Raw genomic sequence first — 16,200 nt, forward strand, 5'->3', positions numbered from 1 at the left:
TTTTCTTCATTATTTCCACTTGTATTTCTTTTTTTTAATTCAACACAAAGATTAGCATACCAGTGCAGTTTTTCCTCTATGCAACCCCCAAACTTACTTACTCAGGACTTTAACTCTGAACCCTTTCCATAAGTTTATAAAAGTGTTCAAATATATTGTAAAGCAGTAATACTATCCAAAATAAGTCTATATTAATAACCAAGTTTGCAATGCCTCTTAACTGCCTCACTTTATGTCGACCAACTGTAACCCATATGTATGTATAAACAACCAAATCTGTAACTCCTCTAGTATGTTCCATTCTATGTATGTTAACTTGTAACCAGACAAGGCAAGCAGTCCAAAGAATCCAACGTAGAACAAAAGAAGATCGGAAGACAATAAGGAGATTCAAATCAGAACCATGCCTGATGCATTTACGGTAATCAAACAAAGCTAGTCAATGATAGCAGAAAACCATGTCTTTCATGCACATATAACACAGATACACCCTCACCCAGTATGGAATAAGTAATCACAAACTAAAAATAGAAATATGTAAAGATTAAACTGAACCGCCATGAAGCCAAACTGCATACAGTGAAACACCACAGAAACAGTGACACATATCCCCCTAATACTCTGCAAAATATAAATATAGCAGATGTAAATTTGAAAAAATTGACAATCACCACTATACAAATTAACAAATAGAAATAAAACAAAAATTGAAAATAAGAATATACCATTTTGTTGGACTAATCCATTTTTCAATTAACTTTCAGAGGCCATAGCCTCCTTCTTCAGGTCAGTATAGTATACTGCTGTTACATTATACTGTCCTGAGAAAGGGGGTTTTGGTCTCTGAAAGTTAGTAAAAATGTATTAAACTTAGTCCAATAAAAAGATTATCTTTTTTCCTTTTTATAAAAGTTTTATCACTACAACTACAATATTATTTTATTCTAAAGCAACGAAAAAATATATTTTCTACCTTTTGTCGTTTCTGCTTTAATCATCTTGTCTTCACTCTCTTCTTTCTAGCTAGCATCTGTCTTCTCGGTCTTCCATGCAGCATCAGCCCCTTCCATCCAAGGTCTGCCCTCTCTCTCTCTGCCCCTTCCATCCACTGTCCACCCTCTCCTGGTTCCATATGGCATCTTCCCTCTTTCTATGCTCCTTCCATAAACTGTCTATCCTGTGCCCCTTCTCTCCTTTGTACATGATTAATTTCAGCTCTGCCACCTCTCCATTTCTCCCCTCCCCTATGCTCCGGTATCTCTCTTCTCCATTTTTTCCTTCCCACTCCATGGTCTGGCATCTGTTTCCTTCCCTGATTCCCTGGTAACTCTCCCTCCCCCTCCATGCTCTGACATCTCCTTCCTTTTCCTTTGGTCTAGCATACCTTACTCCCTCCCTTCCTCCATGCCCTGGCATCTCCTTTCATTCATTCCTTCCTTTCTCTCCCTCCTTTCCTCATCTTCCTTCTCTCTCTCTCCCTCCCATTGGGTGCAGCAATTCTCTCCCCCTCTTCTCCCTTTCCTCCTTCTGCAACCCTGTCTCCGGTCGGCAGTGCAGCCCCTAAGCGGGTGCTCCAAGGCCTGGCATCATGAACTTCTTCAGGCAGCAGCAGCATTCACTGCGGTTGCCAGCTTTGGGCCTTCTTCTCTGTCCGGTCCTGCCTTTGCGGAAACAGAAGTAGACAAAAGCCGGCAACCGCAGCAAATTGTAAACGCTGCTGCTGGCCGAAGTTCATGATGCCAGGCCTTGGAGCACCCGAGGAAGACCGCTTCTCTCCCCCACCCAGTAGCCAAAATATTCCTTTTCAGAGGGGCCCCGACATGGCAGCCGTTCTCACAAGCTGCCGACAGCTGCCCCAAAGGTTTCCCTCTGCCGCAACTTCCTGTTTCTGACAGGGCAGATCGCCATAGAGGGAAAGCTTCAGGGCAGCCGCTGGCAGTTTATGAGAACAGCTGCCATGTCTTGGCTCCTCTGAAAAGGAACATTTAGCTTTTTAATAAAGATCGGAAAGGTGAGAGGAAGTGAGGGAGATAAAGAAAAATTTGGACCAAGGGGCCCCCTGGATCTGTGGGGCCCAGGGTAGCTGCCCTGTTTGCTCCCCCCATAACACTGGCTCTGGGGCCCCCTGACAATTTGGACCCTAGGCACGTGCCTACTGGGTCTACCCTTTAATCCGGCCCTGATCGGTAGCATGCAATATTGCTACGCCTTGGGTTTTGGCCAGGTACTAGTGACCTGGATTGACCACCTTAAGAACGGGCTACTGGGCTTGATGGACCATTGGTCTAACCCAGTAAAGCTATTCTTATGGAGAGTATGATTTGTCTCTCAAACAATACATATCGCATATAATAACAACTATTCACATTTTAAATGTACTGCATATAAACCAGCACTTGAACTTTTGAATACACATCTATGTTCTCATTTTACAAAGTTAGGAAACCCACATCTAAAACTGAAGAATGTGCAAATAGCAAGCAGGGCCTGGTCTGGGTAGACTAAAAACTAAAGATTTATTCCTTATATACCATTGGGAATGAAAATCTTAACAGATTAACATTGGGATTTACACCTGCTACCTAGGCAAATAAATATTTATCTTGCTATTCCATAACATAAACCTTGTGGTACCAGCACAAACATTTATGTGCCCATCTTGACCTATTGATATTTTAGGAGTTTACGAGGTATTTGTCTAAAATGGATGTTCATACCACACATAACCAGCATATCAATGCACACTTCTCTCTGTAATTTAGGCCAGGCTCAATGTCAGCAGATCCTGTTCTACAATGCTAGTAGAACTTGAGACGTCCAGCCCTGGCTGTCTCTGTTCTGATTTGAACATCTTTTCTAAGATGCAACTCAATATATATTGATGACCTAACAAGGTATGCTTGGAAATTGCTTTTAATGGAGCCTGTGGCTATCTGCCACATTTTCTTGGTCTCTGATTGCATTTCTTGAAACTTAAAGATGAGAAATTGATAGTTGCAGACAGGACAGTAGATTATGGATGACAAGACTACAGCACTTAAAAATATACCAAAGGTGACCAAAATAGAATATCAGATATAAACATTACAAGAGACCATCACAATGGAATTTGCCAAACACAAATTGCTGAAAATTTGTATTAAAAAGTGTGATTTTAAAGGGCCAGTAACAAATAAAAAGCTTAAAAATTTGGCAAAGCTATACATCAGGATTGCCAGTCTGTAGTTTCCTGGATCACCCCAGAATCCTTTATTAAAAATTTGTTTTATACAATCTTCAGGTATCATAGACAATTTTAATGATAAGTAACAGTTTATTAATAGTAGATCTGCAATTTTATTTTTTTCACTACTGTTGCTTGTCTTTGGCATGTCAAATTTGGCCTACTGCATCTTCCACTTCACCAAGATTTGTTTCAGTTCCTCTAAATCATTACCTTTAAAATACAATTCCTGGCATGTGTAGCTTCCTTACATCTTCTTTAGTAAAGACCAAATCAATAACTTCATTCAGTGTCTGTTGTGGTCTTGTCCTTCCTGACAGTCCCCTTTTACTCCATGATGATCTACAATCCAGCTAATTTGTTCACAGGTTTTACATTTCCAATATACCTGAAAAAGATGTTGTTATGAGTTTTTGCTTCTTTGGCAAGCTTTTTTTTACATGCTCTTTTTGCCTTTTTTTAATCAATGTATTGCATTTAACTTGGCAGTGCTTATGCTGTTTCTTGTTTTCTTCATTCGGATCTTTTTTCCATTTTTGAAAGATGTTCTTTTGGCCATAATAGCCTCTTTCATCTCACATTTTAACTGTGTCAGTTGTCATTTGGCCTTCTTTCTACCCTTTTCATGTGAATATATCTGGATTGGGCTTCTAAGATGGTATTTTTAAACAATGTCAACACCTGATTCAAGCTCTTAAGGCTTGATTCTATAAATGGTGCCTAAAATATAGGCATCTTTAGGAACAACACCCAGTGCGATTCAGGAAATCATAGATGCATGTTGTGGAAGCACTCAAATAATTAAATTGTGTCTATATTTTTAGGCGTTACAGAATCAGATGATTTTTGTGCATCTAACTTCCTATTTAGGCATCCTTTACAGAATCACCAGTTTTATGGCATCCTATAGGCATCATTACGGCATGTTATGACATAAGCACGTTTTGGCATTATGATATCATTACCATGGAGACATCGTACTCTAAAACCATGGCTTTGAGGAGGCAGCTAAATTTCTCTACTAAGAATTCTAGACTGTTGGCCAGGCTCTTCCTCACCAAAGAGCACATTATTTCGTCCTTCCAGGCCACAGGAGAACCTATCTGCAATACAGGAAGGCCTGGGAGAGACTGACCTGGATGTATAAGCTATGCCTTCTTCTCTCGTGCTGTAAGTATATGTTACTGGTATCAGTCTAGCTATGATAGTACATAAAATAATGTAAAAAACCCACAAAACTACAGCTAAAAGCAGCTCTGGGAACCAAATTGTTTGTCCGTTATATGCGAGTCTGCTATATGCGGTGATTTTCTGCATGTTCATAAAGGAGCATGGCCGGGACCAGCGGACCTCATCCGCTATAAACAATATTCCGTTATAAGCGAGTCTGTTATAACGAGATTATACTGTATTTGAATTTTACAATGAAAAAAACCAGTAAAACATAGTAAATGACGGAAGATAACATAAGCACATAAGCAATGCCTCTGCCGGGTCAGACCTGAGGTCCATCGTGCCCAGCAGTCCGCTCACGCGGCGGCCCAACAGGTCCAGAACCTGCGTAATAATCCTCTATCTATACCCCTCTATCCCCTTTTCCAACAGGAAATTGTCCAATCCTTTCTTAAACCCCAGTACCGTACTCTGCCCTATTACATCCTCTGGAAGCGCATTCCAGGTGTCCACCACCCGCTGAGTAAAGAAAAACTTCCTAGCATTTGTTTTGAATCTATCCCCTTCTAATTTTTCCGAATGCCCTCTTGTTCTTTTATGTTTTGAAAGTTTGAAGAATCTGTCTCTCTCCACTTTCTCTATGCCCTTCATGATCTTGTAGGTCTCTATCATGTCTCCTCTGAGTCTCCGCTTTTCCAGGGAGAAGAGCTCCAGCTTCTCCAATCTTTCAGTGTATGAAAGGTTTTCCATGCCCTTAATCATTCGTGTCACTCTCCTCTGGACCCTCTCAAGTATTGCCATATCCTTCTTAAGATGCGGTGACCAATACTGAACACAGTACTCCAGGTGCGAGCGCACCATTGCCCGATACAACGGCAGGATGACTTCTTTCGTTCTGGTCGTAATACCATTTTTAATAATACCCAACATTCTGTTCGCCTTTTTCGCGGCTGCTGCGCATTGCGCCGTTGACTTCATTGTTGTATCCACCAGTACACCCAAATCTCTTTCAAGGTTACTTCCCTCTAATACTAATCCCCCCATTTGGTAGCTGAACATCGGGTTCTTTCTCCCTATATGCATGACCTTGCATTTCCCTACATTGAATTTCATCTGCCATTTATTTGCCCACTCCTCCAGTTTGCTTAGGTCTCTTTGTAGGGCCTCACACTCTTCCGTAGTTCTGACCCTTCTACAGAGTTTAGTGTCATCCGCAAATTTTATAACTTCACATTTCGTCCCCGTTTCCAGGTCATTAATAAATACATTGAACAGCAGCGGTCCAAGTACAGACCCCTGCGGAACTCCACTCGTGACTTTTCTCCAGCCCGAGTAGTGACCCTTCACTCCAACCCTCTGTCTCCTGCCTGCCAACCAGTGTTTGACCCATCTGTGTACGTCCCCTTCCACCCCGTGGTTCCACAGCTTCCTAAGTAACCGCTCAAAGGCCTTTTGGAAGTCAAGGTAGATGATGTCTACAGGTTCCCCTTTGTCCAAATGGCTGTTTACCCCCTCGAAGTGCAGTAAGTTTGTTTGGCACGATCTTCCCTTGCAGAAGCCATGTTGGCTCGCTTTCATCAGCCCATTTTTTTCGATGTGCTCACAGATGCTGTCCTTTATCAGTGCTTCTACCATCTTGCCTGGAACCGATGTCAAACTTACCGGCCTATAGTTTCCCGGGTCTCCTCTTGACCCCTTTTTAAAGATAGGTGTAACATTTGCTATCTTCCAGTCCTCCGGTATCTCTCCAGTTTTCAAGGATAGGTTGCAAACTCGTTGGAGTATTTCCGCTATCTCATTTCTTAGTTCTTTTAGTACCCTAGGGTGGATTCCGTCTGGGCCTCGAATGGTCCATCCAGTCTGCCCAACCATACATGCTCCATAAATTAATCATTTAATTTAAATGGTTCTTTTTTTTAGATATTTCTGGGCCAAAAACCCAGAACTCTGCCTGGTAGTGTGCTTAGATTCTATCTACTGGAGTGTCCATCAAAGCTCACTTCAGCCCATCTTAACATCACAGCCATCAAAGCCCTCCCCTGCCTGTCCTCAACTGAATGTCCATATACAGGACACAGACTGTGCAAGTCTGCCCAGTACTGGCATTAGTTACTTCAATATATAGTCACTAACCAAAACACACCCTATAGTGACATACTCCCAAAAGAATCTTACTTGACATTTGGAGTGGGCCTCAGAGACCTGAATGTCAGGCAGTGGACTGCTAGATGTACTTGCAGGTCTATGTCTCAATCATTGGTCCAAATCAGGTCACTATATCTTATTTTTATAAATATTTAACATTTTAAAAGAAAGGGAGAATCGCTGGACATGATAGCGGTGGAGAGGAGGGTGGAAGAAATATTACAATGGGGAGGAGAGATGACTCAAAGAAGGACGAGATGTCAGATTCTGGAGATGGGTGATGGAAGGAGGGAAGAGAGATGTCAGACTACTGGAATGGGAAGGAGAGAGAGAGAGATGTCAGACTGCAGAAAGGAGATGAGAGGAGAGAGATGTTAGACCTCGGGAAGAGGGAGGGAAGGAGAGAAAGATGCCAGAACATGGGAGAGGAGAGAGATTCCAGCAGGGCCGATTTTAGACATTCTGGGGCCCAGGGCAGAAATTAAGGAGGGGGGTCCCTCTGGTTCCTTCACCTCCCTGTCAACAAAATCACTTCTTGCTTTTGTAGAGGCAAAAGGAGAAATTAGGTTCTTACCTGCTAATTTACTTTCTTTTAGCCTCTCCAGACCAGCATAGGTTAATCTTACAAGCAGGTTATATCTCATCATGACCAGCAGGTGGAGACTGAGACAAAACTTTGGAATAGTATATACTATGTGACTTCTCCCCCTAATTACCTCAGTCTGCCAAATAGCCAAGCAGAACTAAGAACTATAAACAGAAAAACAAATAGGACTCCTAGCAGGAGTAACAACTAATAAAAACAGGAACGCTGTAGGAAAATGCAAAGGAACAAATGCAAATAGTAAAGGTCCCCACAGCTCGCCAGCTAAGCCACAGCCGCTGTTCTTATCTCCTCAGCCCTAGAAAAATACTAGAAACCGACCGAAAAATTAAAATCTGCACACAAGAACACAATAGACAGGGTTGCGGTCCTATGCTGGTCTGGAGAGGCTATAAGAAAGTAAATTAGCAGGTAAGAACCCAATTTCTCCTTTAGCAACTCTCCAGACCAGCATAGGTTAATCTTACAAGCGGGACATACCAAAGCAGTCCCCATCATGGGTGGGACCCCCGAAGGGCCAACACCAGAAAACGCTCACCGAATGTCCACATGGTAGTGTCTGACAAAGGAATGCAAGGAAGACCAAACAGCAGCATTACAAATATCCACTGGCAGAGAAAGCCACAGCCCAAGAAGCGCCCTGACCCCGAGTGGATTGAGTCTTGAGAAATTCGGAATAGGCTTTTTTTTTAAAAAAAAAAAAAAAGAAGGTAAGCAGAAGCAATAGTCTCCTCAATCCAACCCACAATGGAAGCCTTGGAAGCGCCATCCCCCTTTCGAGGACCCACTAGAAGGGCAAAAAGATGATCTGATTTTCTGATCTCCCGAGTCCTCCGCATGCAGGCCCAAAGGACCCGACCAACATCCAATTTATGCAACTGTTTCTGCTCAGAAGAACCCTCCTGACTACCTAACACCAGGAGGACCACCGACTGAGTGACATGAAAAGGAGAAACTATCTTTGGCAGAAAGAAAGAAACAGGTCGTAACATGACCTGTTCCCTAGAAAACTCCAGGAAGGGAGACCTACAAGAGAGAGCCTGCAGCTCCGAAACACATCTAGCAGAAGTAATAGCTACCAAGAAGACAGCGTTAAGAGTAAGGTCCTTCAACGAGCAGGCACCCTAAGGCTCAAACGGGGGGCGCACCAGCCTGGACAGAAACAGATTCAAATCCCAAGAGGGAACAGACGGTCGCACGGGAGGACTGAGCAACTTGGCCACCTGCAAGAAGCGAACGACATCAGGAATGGCAGTCAGATGCTGACCCCTTAATAACCCACAAAAGGTTGACAGGGCTGCAAGTTGAACCTGGAGAGAAGACCAAGCCAGGCTCCTGTCCAGGTCATCCTGCAAGAACTCTAAGATGTTAGGCAGGGAAGCTTGAGAAGAGACCACTCCCCACGCCGTACACCATTCCTCAAATATACGCCAATTCCGCACATAAGCCCGTGAAGTGGAAAGTCTGCGGGACCCCAAGAGAGAGATCACTTTATCTGAATACCCCTTCCTACCTAGGCATTCCCTTTCAAGACCCAAGCTGTAAAAGACAAAAAAGGGAACTGGATCGAACACAGGAATGAGGCCCTGAGTCAGCAGATTGGGCGAAAGAGGCAGAGGATCCTATACCAGAAGCTGCACCAGATCCACATACCATGGAAGTCGGGGGCCAATCCGGAGCTGTTCTGCCACTAATTTCATACAGGTGGGATGATCAGTAACACTCAGAAAAGCACCCAGACAATATAAAGCATAAACAATAACACTTTATTATACATATATATATATATGATAAGAATTAAATACCTTCACCGTATCCCAAGCAAACACTCCCTTACCAATTGGAGAATCCATACAATTGATAGGTGAGTGGACACGGGAGACTGACCCTTTAGCCTCGTGGTTTCTGTTCCTGTAGCCGGCTAGGATTCTAGATTCTAGGAGCAGAATTCTGTCCTTATAAGCTGCTGAGTTAAACAGCTGGTCCTGCAGTAACAGCGTCCTTTGATTCAGGCACACCCCAGGTCGGTCCCTTTGAAGTTGTTTGGACAATATTCAGGTCAAAGAGGTCAAGATAGGAGATCTCAGTTCTTTTGATGTTACGGGCCTCTTTTGTTATCTGTTTTGACAACACCCAGGTCAAAAGAGGTCAAGATACTGGCCTCTTAGTAAGACAGCTGGTCCTGGTCTTTTGATATCTGTTTTGACAACACCCAGGTCAAAAGAGGTCAAGATCCTTTTGATGTTACTGGCCTCTTCCTTGTGATGTAGTCTCCCATCTGTCTTTACTGATGATCATCTGGTTTTACTGTTCTTTGGAGGTCAGGAGTTCAGGTAAGCAGACTTTAGGATACATATCATTAATATTCTGAACATGTCAGTAAGTAATATGCTGAACATGTCAGTAATATGCTGAGGTCACCCCTGGGCATAACAGGAGCCACCAGAACCACCAGGCCTGGGTGATGAACAATGCGGAGTAGAACTCTGCCCACTAATGGCCACGGAGGGAATATATATAACAGCCCCTCCATTGGCCATGGTTGAGCCAGAGCATCCAGGCCCTCAGCCTGTCTCTATGATGACTGAAGAAGTGGGGTTTTTTAGCATTGACACTCGTGGCCATCAGGTCTATGAGGGGCTGACCCCAAGACTGCCCTATCAACTGAAAGGCCACATGGCTTAGACACCACTCTCCAAGAGCTAGCATGTGACGACTGAGGAAGTCCGCTTGAACATTCTTCACTCTGGCTAAGTAGGAGGCCGAGATGACCTGAAGATGAGACTCTGCCCAGACCATGAGCAGAGCCACCTCATGCGCCACCTGAGTGCTCTTGGTGCCCCCCGACAATTGACATCAGCCACCACCATGGCATTGTCCGACAGAATCCAGACCGACTTGCCTGTCAAGAAGGAGTGGAAGGCTAACAGCGCCAGACGGAAGGCTCTGGGCTCCAGAACATTGATCAACCAAGATGCCTCCTCCTTGGACCAGGTGCCTTGAGCTGAGTGTCCTAGACAATGCCTCCATCCAAGGGTAAAGAGGTACGCTTGGCGGCCTGAGCCACAGCTGAATCCCCCGTGGTGGGACCAGGCACTAGGTAAAGCAAAAATGGTGCTGCTTTAGAACGGAAGCATAGCTGTTCATAAAAACGTAGACCCATGAAGCAGCCAATAATTTAGCGAAACGGGTCCCGTTGGGCCAAGAACAAAGCTATGTGACTTGGCCTTAGAAGAACCAGCAATATCTAAGATAAGTGCTGGTTCTGCTCATATATTGAATATTTATTGCACTAAGCACTTTAAAGTATTGGTAGGCCAAATGAATTTAATAAGTACGCACAAAGCTCAATGAAAGATATCCTCTACCTGCTAAAACTGATCTAAAAATCTATGACTGATCAGCGCAGGCATCTGAGAGCTTAGTTGCGATTCTTGAGATTACACATATTGGAAGCAATGTGTTAAAAAAGTCCAGTTAAGATATTAATTTGATAACAAAGAGGACTTTTTCCATTGTTGGGTGGCCAATGTTACACCAATTTTTAAAAAGGGCTTCAGGAGAGATCTGGGAAATGACAGACTGGTAAGCCTCACTTGAGTGTTGGGCAAAATGGTGGAAACAATTATAAAAAATAAAACATGATTTAATGAGACAGGGTCAGCATGGGTTCAGCTGAAGGAGATCTTGCTCACCAATTTGCTTGACTTCTTTGAAGGTGTGAATAAATATGTGGAAACAGGTGATGCGGTTGATATAGTGCAGTGGTCTCAAAACTCAAGACCCTTTGCAGGGCCACATTTTGGATTTGTAGGTACTTGGAGGACCTCAGAAAAATAGTTAATGTCTTATTAAAGAAATGACAATTTTGCATGAGGTAAAACTCTTTATAGTTTATAAATCTTTCCTTTTGGCTAAATCTTAATAATATTGTAATTTATAGCTAAAGAAACATATGATCAAGAAACTGTTTTATTTTACTTTTGTGATTATGATAAACATACCGAGGGCCTCAAAATAGTACCTGGCAGGCTGCATGTGGCTCCTGGACCACGAGTTTGAGACCACTGATATAGTGTATCTAGATTTTCAGAAAGCTTTTGATAACGTTCTTCATGAGAGGTTCCTGAGAAAATTAAAGAGTCATGGGATAGGTGGCAAAATTCAGTTATGGATTACGAATTGGTAATCGGATAGAAAACAGAGGGTAGGATTAAATGGTCATTTTTCTCAATGGAGGAGAGTAAACAGTACAGACCCACAGGGGTCTGTACTAGAGAGCTGCACGGGAACAGGGATCCCGTGGGGACGCCCCCTAGGGTAGTGGGGATCTTGTGGGGACGCCTCCGAGGGTCGCGGGGTTCCTGCGGGGCTGGATGTACTCAGTCGCGCGGCTCTTCTCACTCCCTACCTGCTCTGCTTGCAGCACAGAGCCAAACGGAAGTCTTCCCGACGTCAGCGCTGACGTCGGAGGGGAGGGAGGGCTTAAACAAAGCCCTCCCTCCCTCCGACATCAGCGCTGACGTCGGGAAGACTTCCGTTCGGCTCTGTGCTGCAGGCAGGGCAGGTAAGGAGGAGAGTAGCCTCGCGGTTCGAGTGGCTACCAAGGGAAGGGGGCGGTCCGCCCCGGGTGCAGCACAGCTGGCCAGGTCCCCTTACTTTTGTGGCGCTTCCCCGACCGACCTACCGACAACAGCCCCGGCCCGACAATCCTCCCTGCCCTGTAGCTGCAAATCTAAATTACCTTCTTACAGCAGCTGTAAGAAGGTAATTTAGATTCGCGGTTAAGGGCAGGGAGGTTTGTCGGACCAGGGCTGTTGTCGGTCGGTCGGTCAAGCGCCACAAAAGTAAGGGGACCTGGCTGGCTGTGTTGCACCCGGGGCGGGAGAGGAAGGGGGGAGAAGGACGCTGAAAGCACTGGAGAAGACAAAGGGGTGGAGAAGGACGCTGAAAGGCCATGGGAAGGGCGGGGGGGAAGGACTCTGAAAGCACTTGTGGAAGACAGAGGGGGAGAAGGATTCTGAAAGCACGTGGGGAAGACAAAGGGGTGGAGAAGGACGCTGAAAGGACATGGGGAAGACGGGGGGGGGGGTGGAGAAGGACGCTGAAAGGCAATGGGGAAGCAGAGGGGGGAGGACACTGAAAGCACATGTGGAAGACAGAGGGGGGAGAAGGATGCTGACAGGACATGGGGAAGATGGGGGGGAAGAAGGACGCTGAAAGGAAATGGGGAAGAGAGAGTAGGGAGAACACGCTGGCAGGGAAGAAGACAGATGCCAGACTATGGGGGGAGCGGAGGGAAGAAGATAGATGCCAGACCAATTTGGAAGGGGGAAGAAAGAGAGAGGCACAGTAACAGAGCAAATGGAAGATGCAGAAGGAAGAGAGACAGTGGATGGAAGGAATTGAATGAGAACATGAGGAAAGCAGAAACCAGGCAACAAAGGTAGGAAAAGAATTCTATTTCTTTTTTTTTTTTTTGCTTTAGGATAAAGTAGTATATTAGTTGTGTTGATAAAAATTTATAAACATTAGAGGCTCTGGTAGAAACCCGTTTACAAAGTATGTATTCTTCCCAATTAATATTTCCAAATTAATAAAGTCTTTTTGCTTATTTGTAAATGGGTTTCTACCAGAGCCTTTAATTCAGTTGCATTATTAAATGAAATAACTATTTCTGAAGTTTATAGGGACAGGCGGGGACGGAGGGGATTCCTCGCGGGGACGGGTGGGATTCCTCACGGGGACGGGTGGGACTTTGGTGGAGACGGATGGGATTTCTGTCCCCGCGCAACTCTCTAGTCTGTACTGGGACCAGTACTATGTAACTTATTTATAAATGATCTAGAAATTGGAAGGATAAGTGAGGTGATTAAATTTGCAGATGAAACTAAACTGTTCAAAGTTGTTAAAACATATGTAGATTATGAAAAATTACAGGCAGATCTTAGGAAACTGGAAGACTGGGCGTCCAAGTGGCAGATGAAATCTAATGTGGACAAATGCAAAGTGATGGACATTGGGAAGAATAATCTGAATCACAGTTACTGGATGCTAGGGTCAACCTTGGGGGATAGCTCCCAAGAAAAGGATCTGGGTGTCATTGTAGACAATATGATAAAACCTTCTGCCCAATGTGTGGTGGCGGCGGCCAAAAAAGAAAATAGGATGCTAGAAATAATTAAAAAAGGGGTGGTTAACAAGACTAAGAATGTTATAATGCCCCTGTATCACTCCATGATGCGACTTCATCTGGGGTATTGCGTTCAATTCTGGTCTCTTATCTCAAGAAAGACATAGTAGCGCTAGAAAAGGTTCAAAGAAGATCAACCAAGATGATAAAGGGGATGGAACTCCTCTTGTATGAGGAAAAATAATAATAAATCAGTTTATATACCGCAAGGTCGGAAAGTTCTATGCGGTTTATAATAGTTAAAAAATATACAATAGAGAAATTAAATAGGACTAAAAAAGTTAGAAGCCAAACTAAAAAAATACTAAAATGATCTAAATATTGCATAATAAAATTTTTACAAATCAGCTGCCTAAATACTTCAAAAACAGATATGTTTTTAGATGTCTCCTAAATTCCCCGTAAGTATCAGTAAGCAAAAGCAATTGTTCTAAATCCTTACCCCATAACGCTGCCCGATATAAAAAAAGATGTTGATGATGTTTAAGTTTACATCCTCTAACAGGCGGAAAAACAAAATTCAGATGTCAGTTTCTCTTATGTCTAGTGGCTGCAAAAGAGAAAAGCTCAATAATATATTTGGGAGCTAAACCAAAAAAAACCTTAAAACAGAAACAACCAAACTTAAACTTCACTCGCGCCTCCATTGGCAGCCAATGCAGTACGTGATAGGAGGGTGTTACATAATCGTATTTCTTTAACCTAAAAATCAACCCGACCGCTGCATTCTGCACTATTCGCAATCGTTGCATGTTGCCAAATAGGCAACATTGCAGTAATCAAGCTGGCTTAGACTGTACCAAAATTCTAAATGATGAAACATCAAAATACGCCCTAATGGACTGAAGCTTCCAAAGAGTAAATAAACCCTTTCTAACCAAACAGTCTACCTGGTCTTCACAGTCAAGCCCTGATCCAGTATTATTCCCAAAACCTTAATGGTAGATTGAATAGGATAGCTGAATTTATTTATGCATAATGATGCTTTAGTATCAAACAGACGCAGTGAAGCTACAAAAAATTTCATTTTTTCTGAGTTAAGCTTCAGTCTAAATTCAGTCATCCATTGCTCCATTAGACCTAGAGTTGCGCGGGGATAGAAATCCCACCCGTCCCCGCCAAAGTCCCACCCGTCCCCGTGAGGAATCCCACCCGTCCCCGCGAGGAATCCCTCTGTCCCCACCCGTCCCTGCGAGGAATCCCCTCCGTCCCCACCCATCCCTATAAACTACAGAAATAGTTATTTCATTTAATTATGCTACTGAATTAAAGGCTCTGGTAGAAACCTATTTACAAAAAAGCAAAAAGGCTTTATTAATTTGGAAATATTAATTGGGAAGAATACATACTTTGTAAACGGGTTTCTACCAGAGTCTCTAATGTTTATAAATTTTTATCAACACAACTAATATACTACTTTATCCTAAAGAAAAGAAAAAAAAAAAGAAATATAATTTTTTTCCTACCTTTGTTACCTGGTTTCTGCTTTCCTCATGTTCTCATTCAATTCCTTCCATCCATCCAGTGACCTCTCTTCTCTCTGCGTCTTCCATTTGCTCTGTTACTGTGCCTCTCCCTTTCTCCCCCCTTCCAAATTGATCTGGCACCCATCTTCTTCCCTCCGCTCCCCCCTTAGTCTGGCATCTGTCTTCTTCCCTGCCAGCGTCTTCTCCCCACTCTCTCTTCCCCATTTCCTTTCAGCGTCCTTCTCCCCCCTCTGTCTTCCCCATGTGCTTTCAGTGTCCTTCTCCCCCCTCTGTCTTCCCCATGTCCTTTCAGCGTCCTTCTCCCCGCCGTCTTCCCCATGTCCTTTCAGCGTCCTTCACCCCCCTCCGTCTTCCCCATGTCCTTTCAGCGTCCTTCTCCCCACCCCGTCTTCCCCATGTCCTTTCAGCGTCCTTCTCCACCCCTTTGTCTTCCCCATGTGCTTTCAGCGTCCTTCACTCCCCAATCTTCCCCATGTCCTTCTCCACCCCTTTGTCTTCCCCAGTGCTTTCAGCATCCTTCTCCCCCCACAGTTTTACCTTAAGCGTCTTTTCCACTCCACCTTTCCTCCCTTTCTCCCTCCCTGCCCCTTACTTTTGTGGCACTTCCCCCCCCCCGACTGATAACAGAACAGACCCGATCCGACAAACCTCCCTGCCCTGTAGCCGCGAATCTAAATTACCTTCTTACAGCAGCTGAAGTATTGAAGCTGCTATAAGAAAGTAATTTAGATTCGCGGCTACAGGGCAGGAAGGTTTGTCAGGCCGGGCCTGTTGTTGGTCGGTTGGAGGAAGGGCCACATAGGTAAGGGGACCTGGCCGGTGTGCACCCCCTCCCTATGGCTGCACCCGGGGAGGACCGCCCTTGGTACGCCACTGCTGATCGCAGCACACAGCCGATCGGAACGGAAGTCTTCCCGATGACAGCGCTGAAGTCGAAGGGAGGGAGGGTTTTACTTAAGCCCTCCCTCCAATGTCAGCGCTGACATCATGGAAGACTTCCGTTCTGATTGGCTGTGTGCTGTGGCAGGGCAGGTAGGGAGAAGATGAGCCTCGCATCCAACCCCGCAGGAACCCCGCGACCCTCGGAGGCATCCCCATGGGATCCCCGCAACCCGAAGGGGGAGCCCGCGGGATTCCCGTCGTTCCCGTATCTGTGCAGCTCTCTAATTAGACCTAATACTTCTGTTGACTGAGGAATAACTTTAGAAAGAGAAGTAGCAAATGGAATAATGATCGTAAAATCATCTGCATAACTAAACAGCTTTATCCTCAGCTGGGACAATTGTGCGCTTAACGATGACATATAAACGTTAAAGAGCAGTGGGGATAATGGGCCCTGCGGAACGCCAGATGATTTACTCCAAGTACCAAAAAG

The sequence above is a fragment of the Geotrypetes seraphini genome, chromosome 8, assembly GCF_902459505.1.
Source record: "Geotrypetes seraphini chromosome 8, aGeoSer1.1, whole genome shotgun sequence".
Taxonomy (NCBI): Eukaryota; Metazoa; Chordata; class Amphibia; order Gymnophiona; family Dermophiidae; genus Geotrypetes; species Geotrypetes seraphini.